General features: G+C 40.3%; 1 long non-coding RNA gene across 1 annotated transcript in view; it reads left to right on the plus strand.

Annotated features, from left to right (window-relative positions):
- LOC116685683 (uncharacterized) overlaps nt 1–8,385 on the plus strand; it is a 15,952-nt gene extending 7,567 nt beyond the window's left edge. Inside the window, exon 4 of the long non-coding RNA XR_004331008.1 lies at nt 8,373–8,385. This is a non-coding gene — a long non-coding RNA (uncharacterized LOC116685683). The remainder of the gene's footprint in view (nt 1–8,372) is intronic.

Here is an 8,385-nt window from a genome sequence, read left to right on the forward strand (position 1 = left end):
GTCTGTTAAAACACGGACGGAGACAACTTCTCTCTGTTGATGCTTTATTACGATCAACCAACAGTATAAACATGGGCGTAGCTCTGCCATGGCTGTGTGTTTGTGTGTGTGTTTGTGTGGTTCTGCAAAAATATAACACGTAAGGGCTACCATACACAAAGCATAGGAATATATAATAGCAAATAATAACAATAAACCCATTATTAATTAAATTATCTAAATGCAGAGTAACTACTTCAACATGTAAATATTGCAAAATCGCAATTATGAATGAACAGCCAGGTGTAACCTAGGTAACAGTTGAAGAACACAAACAACAACATCACATGCTAACTTTTCAATTTGCAAGAACTATAGACCAATACAACTACACGCTTAAATAAACTGACAACATAAGTTATACGACTTACAGTTTTCATGGACTCACACACACAATCTTAACTGATTATCCTCCGGACAACTAGTCTCTTTTTCTTTTCTCTCACTTTTTTGGCGTGCACGCCCGCTCTATTCTCCGGCATGCACTCACAATCACACCAGATAGACGACTTTTTGTACATAAGTAAGTAAGTAACGAGCCAATATTTTAAAATGTAAGGAGTAGAAAGTACCGATAAGTGTGATAAAATGTAAAGAGTAAAAGTAAAAAGTTGCCACACAAATAAGTAGTAAAGTAAAGTAAAAATATCTGAAAAAAAGGTACAATAACAAAATATTTATACTTCAATGCTTCCCATCTCTGTCTAGGAGTAAACATGTCCATAGGGGTAACCGTTCTACCAGGTGAGCTACCCAGGCGCTGCAAAATTTTGAGGGAGATAACTTTTTTGGGTGACTAAGAAAGAAAACACTAGGCATACAGCTCCTTCTGTTACAGAACAATAAATACACAAAACAGCTATGAAAATGGGAGATAGGACAGTTTGCCCTTTTAAATGTAAATGTGCTGTATTTATATAGCGCTTTTCTAGTCTTAACAACTACTCAAAGCGCTTTTACGTCATACAGGAAACATTCACCATTCACACACATTCATACACTGTGGCCGAGGCTGCCATACAAGGTGCCACCTGCTCATCAGATAAACACTCTCACACACTCACACTCCGATGCTGCGCATCGGAAGTAACTCAGGGTTCAGTGTCTTGCCCAAGGACACTTCGACATGGGACTGCAGGGCCAGGGACTGAACAACAACCTTCCGATTGGCAGGCAACCGCTCTACCACTAAGCCACAGCCGCCTTTTACAGGTTAGATAAGCTGTTAATCCATTAAATCACATTAAAGTCCCATATTGTGTTTATTTCCAGGTCCATACATGTATTTTGGGTTTCTACTAGAACATATTTACATGGTTTGATATTCAAAAAGGGCATAGTTTTTCTCATAATCTCCATCTGTATATACCTGCATTCTCCCTATGTCTAAAAACGCTCCGTTTTAGCGCCTGTTTTTTTAAGCCCCTCACCTGAAAAAGAAGAATCTGCTCTGATTGGTTAGCGTTTTCCACGCTCTTGAGGTTTCTGCACTGCCATAGCTTCTGGGGAATGACTTTACGGGCACTGTAGCAGCACTTTCTACCTATGAATAGTATATATATATAGTATATATATAGTTATATAGATATATAGATAAATAGAAGTCCTTATGACTCATTTAAAGGCACAGGTTTGGAATACAGGCTGTGTACATTTCTCTACAGATTTATATTTATATAGCACCTTAACCTGCTCTATAATTAAAAAAAATAAAAATAATATCTCACTTTTTTACAATCTTGGACCTTTAAAAATGGTGTCTTACACTTGGATTAGTTTGACAGGCACACAGTAACTGATGAGCATTTTTACTACACAATTTATTGGTCTCCAGTTCAGGCGACTGTCACCTCTCAGTGCAGTGATTCACTCTGCTGTTGTGTGTCTGCAGGCCGAGCAGAACTAATGAGAAACAGCTCGGCTCACCGTCTGGCTGTCTTTCACCCCTTTTGGTTTCCCCAAAATGGTGAAATCATACTACAACAGCTTTCAAGATTGTTAAGGGTTGTAAATGGTAAACCAGATGAAGTCAGGATGAGGTTTTCCTTCAACAATGGAGTTGGAACATGTTGCTTTGTTTTTATACTTTTTTGAGACATGTCTCGCTGTTTGAGCACCTTCCATTTACTCCGGAGGACGTCCCACGGCTTGTCCTGACCTTTGTCGGCCATTTCCTTCACGAGTTCCTGATAAATTAAATTCAAAAAGTCTCTTGTCTCCTCGTCCGTCCACTTCCATCTGTCTTTGTTGACATCCGACCATGTGTACAGACAGAGAGGAAATACTGGGCGGAAATGAACTAAAACTTCTTCTTCTTTGTTTTGTGGGTGTTGCAACCATAAAATGACCTAAAACTTAATGGCAATTCATTATTTATTCGGCCAATAACATTTCCCTCAGCGTTTATCGCCTAAGCTGTATGTCGATATCGATGTCAATAATCCTGAAATTCCATTGAATTTCATGAATATCGACTTATTTCATAAGGCATTTTTCATTCAAGATTGCTTAATTCGGATAAAAACATGTGGATGGAAACATAGCTTGTGTCTCTTCCCTGCGGTCTTCCTTCCCCTGTGAATTTTCCCCGTGAGTTTTTTCCAGCCCCTGTGCTCTAGTTTTTGTCTTTTTCTTGTTCTTTTTGGACATTTGTTTTTGCCTGCATCCTGACTCCTTGTGTTATTTTGTTCGACTGCTTTTTGGATCCCTTTTTGTTGGAATTCTGTTTTTGTTAATAAACCCTCAACATAAACTCTCTCCTGCCTGCCTGCCTAATCTCTGCGTTTGGGTCCTCGCTTCCCTGAACTGTGACTGTAAGCCTGAGAGCTAACCCCTACATTCCACCATGCGGCGCCAGCAATAGCCGCCACTCAAGACTATGATTGTTATTACACCAGCCGAGACGTAGCACATCCCAGAAGTGTGCGGGAAGAGGCTCTCCGCTCCGTTAAAAATATGAACTAGCTTTATTTTTAACGTAATTTGCTGGGTGTTGGCTCAAGCTCTAGTCGGGCGGGCCTAAATGCTCTGTTTTGGGCGCTCCCTGTGTGGTGCACATGGTGGAAGATGGAACAAAACCGGAACCCCGCACAGCCACACCTGGTGGAAATTCAGAGTCAAAATTGTGTAGTCTCCGCAGTCTCGCTTTGCCAGACCCTCCTCCAGAGCGCACTGAATGGCGGTCTGGATAGTCCACATATCATTTGGGGATGGGAGGAAAACGTACTCTGGTTTAATGGCATATCTTTAAACCAATCAGAATCATCATGGGCGGTGCTAAACTCCACACGGAGCCACTGCAAAATGGTTGTGTGAGAGAAAACTCAGATTGGACAGATAGTCTAGCTAGCTGTCTCAGTTTACCCTGTAGAGATCTGAGGAGCACTCAACAATAGTCCTGGCTTATATTCAAGTTTATAGAAATGTGTTTTTAGTTTTGACATTACATGTTTACACGGTTTGATAAATTGACTTCCTCTAATGAGTTAGTGGAAATTATTGGTAGCACTCAGGAGTAAATAACTCATTATTTTGTCTTATAATGCAGGTTCTAAAACAATCAAGGACACTTCTGTACACACAAACTAGTCCTGGCCTAGTCATTACAGTCATCATATTCAAACAAGTACTGACTCACACCCCCACCCTAAAAAATGTTCTCAAATGCCTTGTGAGCATTCTGTCAATTCCATATATTACGCTTTCCGGAATAAAACAAGCTTTTACAAAAACGAAAAAGAGCTCTTTGAAGTAAAGGCAACACAACAGTCACATAGTTAGAGGGAAGAAAAGCCACATCCATTCAAAGCTAAGATAAACACATGGATGCCACTGCTGCCGCGGTGCCAGCTTTCCTAAACATGTCCATTGAGCGATCACTCAACTCTGCACAAGAAAAAGACGCAGCTTTACTCTTAACGACCGAGTATGTAGGAAAGAAAGAATCTCAAAGTCTCCATGATAACTTCTGGAGCCATGTGTCTGATCCTGAGTGGGAGAACGCCAGCACAATTTATGTGTTCCTATTAAAACTTTATGTATCCTGTAAAGGTTGACTGACCATGACATAGCCTATATAATCTTCTTTTGCAATGTATACAATTCATAAACAGGAGTTCTCAGTGTTCACAACTGGGAGCCAACTGTTTTTAGTGTTTTATTAATGCATAATGTCATGGACGTGACTTCCGTAGCGCCAGACTTATCACAAACTGTCCTACTATTGCACTTTTAGGAGGAAGTGAAAGCATGACACCTAAACAAAACTGAGAAGTGATCAGTAACACTTCACCACCATCTATACCACGTGATGTTTTTATGTTTTTGCTGTGTTGCATTGCATGTCATAAATATAGTCTTTCACCAAGGAATTGGTTCTAAATACTTTTAGATTAAGTGCCCTTTTTATTTTTCACCGCAGCACTATTTACATAAAAACCTTGTATGCACTTCAGGTTTAAAGCAGGGCCTTTGGAGACATGAATTATTATTATATCTAAATTAGCAACAACAAGGCACTTGAAAGGCATGTTTGTGTGCAAAACAATGGTGGTGAGCAGCAGGAAAACCGTTTAACATGCTGTGAAAGCAGCTGTGAAAGAAGACAGGACGGAAGGAAATAGGTGAGCAAAAGGAAACCCTTGCTGGTAAATGAATAAATGAAACACTGGATGGATAATACATCAGTGTTGGGTCTGTCTCTATTGTTATTTCTATATCTTTTTGATTATCTGCAGCTATTTCTGTAGCTACATGTTAGATTCTGTAATTAGCCCCCCTTCCCCATATCATTTTGCCTCTGTATATAAATGGCCTAAATCTGCTGTTCCAGACTTATTGTCATAGTGTAGACTAGAACTAGGCTATCATAGATTGATCGGTTATATTAGAATTTCTATATAGTGTCATGTTGTTGGTCTAACATATAAACCAGCAATTTTCTTAGATCAGGGGAGAGCCAGGGGTTTCCAGTGTTGCCCACTTGGCGACTTTCTCACTAGAGCTATATGTCAGTTACTTTTTACAGCCTCTTAGAGACTTTATTTCTAAAAAGCGACTAGCGACCCATTTAGCGACTTTACACCATCAGGGGAAAAGCAAGATATATTGTATTGTAAGTCATTCCATGCATGATGTTCAGGGTAATCACACTCTCACTCTGGCAGCCTGGCTCTGGTGGTGAAGGAGCTAGCCTTAGCTAGCTCCTTCCTTTAGGAGGGTGGAGCCAGGTTAAGAAACTGCAGCCTGGCTTCAAAACCTGCAACCATCATGAGGTTATTGTTGCTTTGCTATCTGAATAATGTTACAGCATCTCACTGGCTGCAGTGTGTGGCAACTACAGGTGGTGGATTCTGTGCAGGTCTTAGCCAGGCCTGGCTCTTCACCAATGAGCCTTGACACTTTACTGTAGCAGCCATATTGGGAGTCCTCTGCTCTTGGACAACAGTAAATGGATTTTGTTTCCAAACCATTTGTAACTTGTAAGAAACAATAGCTAATCCTAGCTAACTAGCATTTGGTTTGTGGCGTGTTAGTACAATTTTTTTTTTTTAATTTAACCTTTATTTATCCAGGTAAACTGTTTGAGAACCAATTCTCATTTACAAACATGACCTGGCACAGTACAATAGCTAATACAAGTGTTAGAATTTCATTAACCAACATCGCGTTCAATCGGATCTCTGAGGAAGGAGGCTGAGGGTCTAATTGAGAATTAAGAAAATGTTTAATGCAACAGAATTGGCGGTTGCATCAATACTGGTGAGAATGTCAGTATTTTAAGGGTTTTGGGAATAAGTGCACAAAAATGGCTTGCTAGCACCTACAAATTTTAAAACTTTCAGCCCCTGCAGTACGTTTAACGTAGACTCACAAAACTTGGTAGACATATGAACCACTCAAGAAATACAGAAAACGTTATTGGAGCCATACCATAAATCCAACCATTTTGAAATTAAAGTATAAAATTAGTACAATTCTGGCCATTTCCACATGTCGTACTTCTTTTGCAATTAACAAAATTCATAAACAGTGGTTCTCAGTATTCACAAATGGGAGCCCACTGTTTTTACTGCTGAAGTGACTCCGCAGCTCCAAACTTATCATCAGCCTCAACTGTATTTTCTCATCATAGTGTCGTCGTCGTCCCCCCCCCCCAGTAGATAACCCTAGCTAACTAGAAATGTTGGTAGCCACAGTAACTACCCCTAGCACCATGAAATAACATTGGTGTAAATCTTGTATAGCTACAGTAGCTAACCTTGTATGAGTGTTGTTTAACATGTTAGCTACATTACATTCTTTCTAGCCTAGTCGTTGTGATGACATTTGACTTTGGTCAAATTGGTTTGGACATGTATCCTGATTTAGCAGCTATCTTGGACCAAACAGGTGCTTAAGTTGAGATATTCTGCTGAACAGACCCATAATCTGCTGGAGACCAATAACAAGGAAAACAAAAAATTGATGTATTTTTTATCTAAATGTTCAGTTGTGGAAGCCTTTTTAGTCTAAAGTGAAACAGAGCAGATATTATGGGTTCTAGTGGGACTTGCCCATCCTATTAACTTCAATAGAACTGACACCAAAGTAAAATTGCCAATGCAAAGTTCTAAGCATGTCTGACTCCTGTAAGTTCCCTTGTATAGTACAGCTTATCACAGTAATACATATGATTCAAATACTGTATTAAGTAGATAGCAGTGGCTTGTATCATAAAGATGCTAAAGACAAAACAGTTTGAAACAAAAATAATTGTCATATTTCTTTGCTTCTTTTTCTCCAAGTCTCTGTCACATACACACACACACACACACACACACACACACACACACACACAGAGAGCTCACATTTCTAGTCATTAGGTATAATCTAAACTGCCTCACTCAATAAGGTCAGCCCCATTTCCTTCAGTGTGACCTGCACATCTCCTGACCTGTGTTTCACACTGCTGAGGGAAATGACACAGGCTTATGAACCGTATTATACTGTCGCCAGCTGTTTCAGGAGAATTGAAAATAAACACTGTAAATAAATGAACAAATAAAACAAGGGCAGTTCTGATCAAAAAGGGAGGAAGTGAATGGATGTGGGTTTTGTCTGTAGGGTACCATTACAAAACATGGCATTTTGTGGTTACTTTTTCCACAGTCTACACTACCAGGGCTGCTTTTGCTTTGACAGACACAGTGGAATCTCACCCCTAACCCCAGCAGATTTTTTTTTTTCTGTGGGAGGATTATACTTATTGCCATGATTCAAGTGTGTGTTTACAGGCACATAGTCAAGCATTGCCAGACCTTCCTTCACAGCACTGCAGAGGAGGGTCTGGCAAGTCCATATAGCAATCGTAGGGGCGGCTGTGGCTCAGTGGTAGAGCGGTTGCCTGCTAGTGGGAAGGTTGGTGGTTTGATCTCTTGCCCTGCAGTCCCACGTCGAAGTGTCCTTGGGCAAGACACTGAACCCCGAGTTACCTCTGATGCTGTGCATCGGAGTGTGAATGTGTGTGAGTGTTTATCTGATGAGCAGGTGGCACCTTGTACGGCAGCCTCGGCCACAGTGTATGAATGTGTGTGAATGGTGAATGTTTCCTGTATGATGTAAAAGCGCTTTGAGTAGTCGTTAAGACTAGAAAAGCGCTATAAAAATATAGCAAATTTACATTCTGGGGTGGTTTATCGGCATTTCTTTAACCCTATCACAATCGTCTTAGGCATCGTTAAGTTGGACAATGGCGCCTCTGCAAAAAAGCCTCGGGAAGGAACTTGTTTTAGTGGAACATGTGCACGTTCAAGGGTTGTTTTAGTCGTGCAACAAAAAACTCAGATTGGACAAATAGTCTAGCTAGCTGTCTGGATTTACCCTGCAGTGATCTGATAAAAAGGTTTACCATAGTTCTCATAAATCGACCAGAGTTTATAATGCAAACACATAGAAAGCCCAAGGTAGCAGAATTTCCATATGCAATGCAACACTCCCAGATGTGGAACGTCGTGGATATAAACTAACATGTTGATATGATATCCCCTTCTTGATGTGGTATTGTAAGTGACTTAAGTTAAGTTTGGTGCATGCAGACTTACATACAACAACCAGGGTTAAATAATGTCTTTGACCAAAACTCTGATTATGCAAAACATGGTTTGGATTAATCGGGTACTGCTTCTACTTTTAAAATTTGCCGTTTAAGGGCGCTTTCACACCTATAGTTCGGTGGACTTGGTGAAACTCGGGGGTGAAGTTGCAACATTGTTGCATTTTTCATTTGGTTCGGCTTGCTTTCACACTGTACGTCAAACACACCAAACACTGTAAACAAATGTCACGCAATCGAGGCGGTCGCTCGTT

The sequence above is a fragment of the Etheostoma spectabile genome, unplaced genomic scaffold (genome assembly GCF_008692095.1).
Source record: "Etheostoma spectabile isolate EspeVRDwgs_2016 unplaced genomic scaffold, UIUC_Espe_1.0 scaffold119, whole genome shotgun sequence".
Lineage (NCBI taxonomy): Eukaryota > Metazoa > Chordata > Actinopteri > Perciformes > Percidae > Etheostoma > Etheostoma spectabile.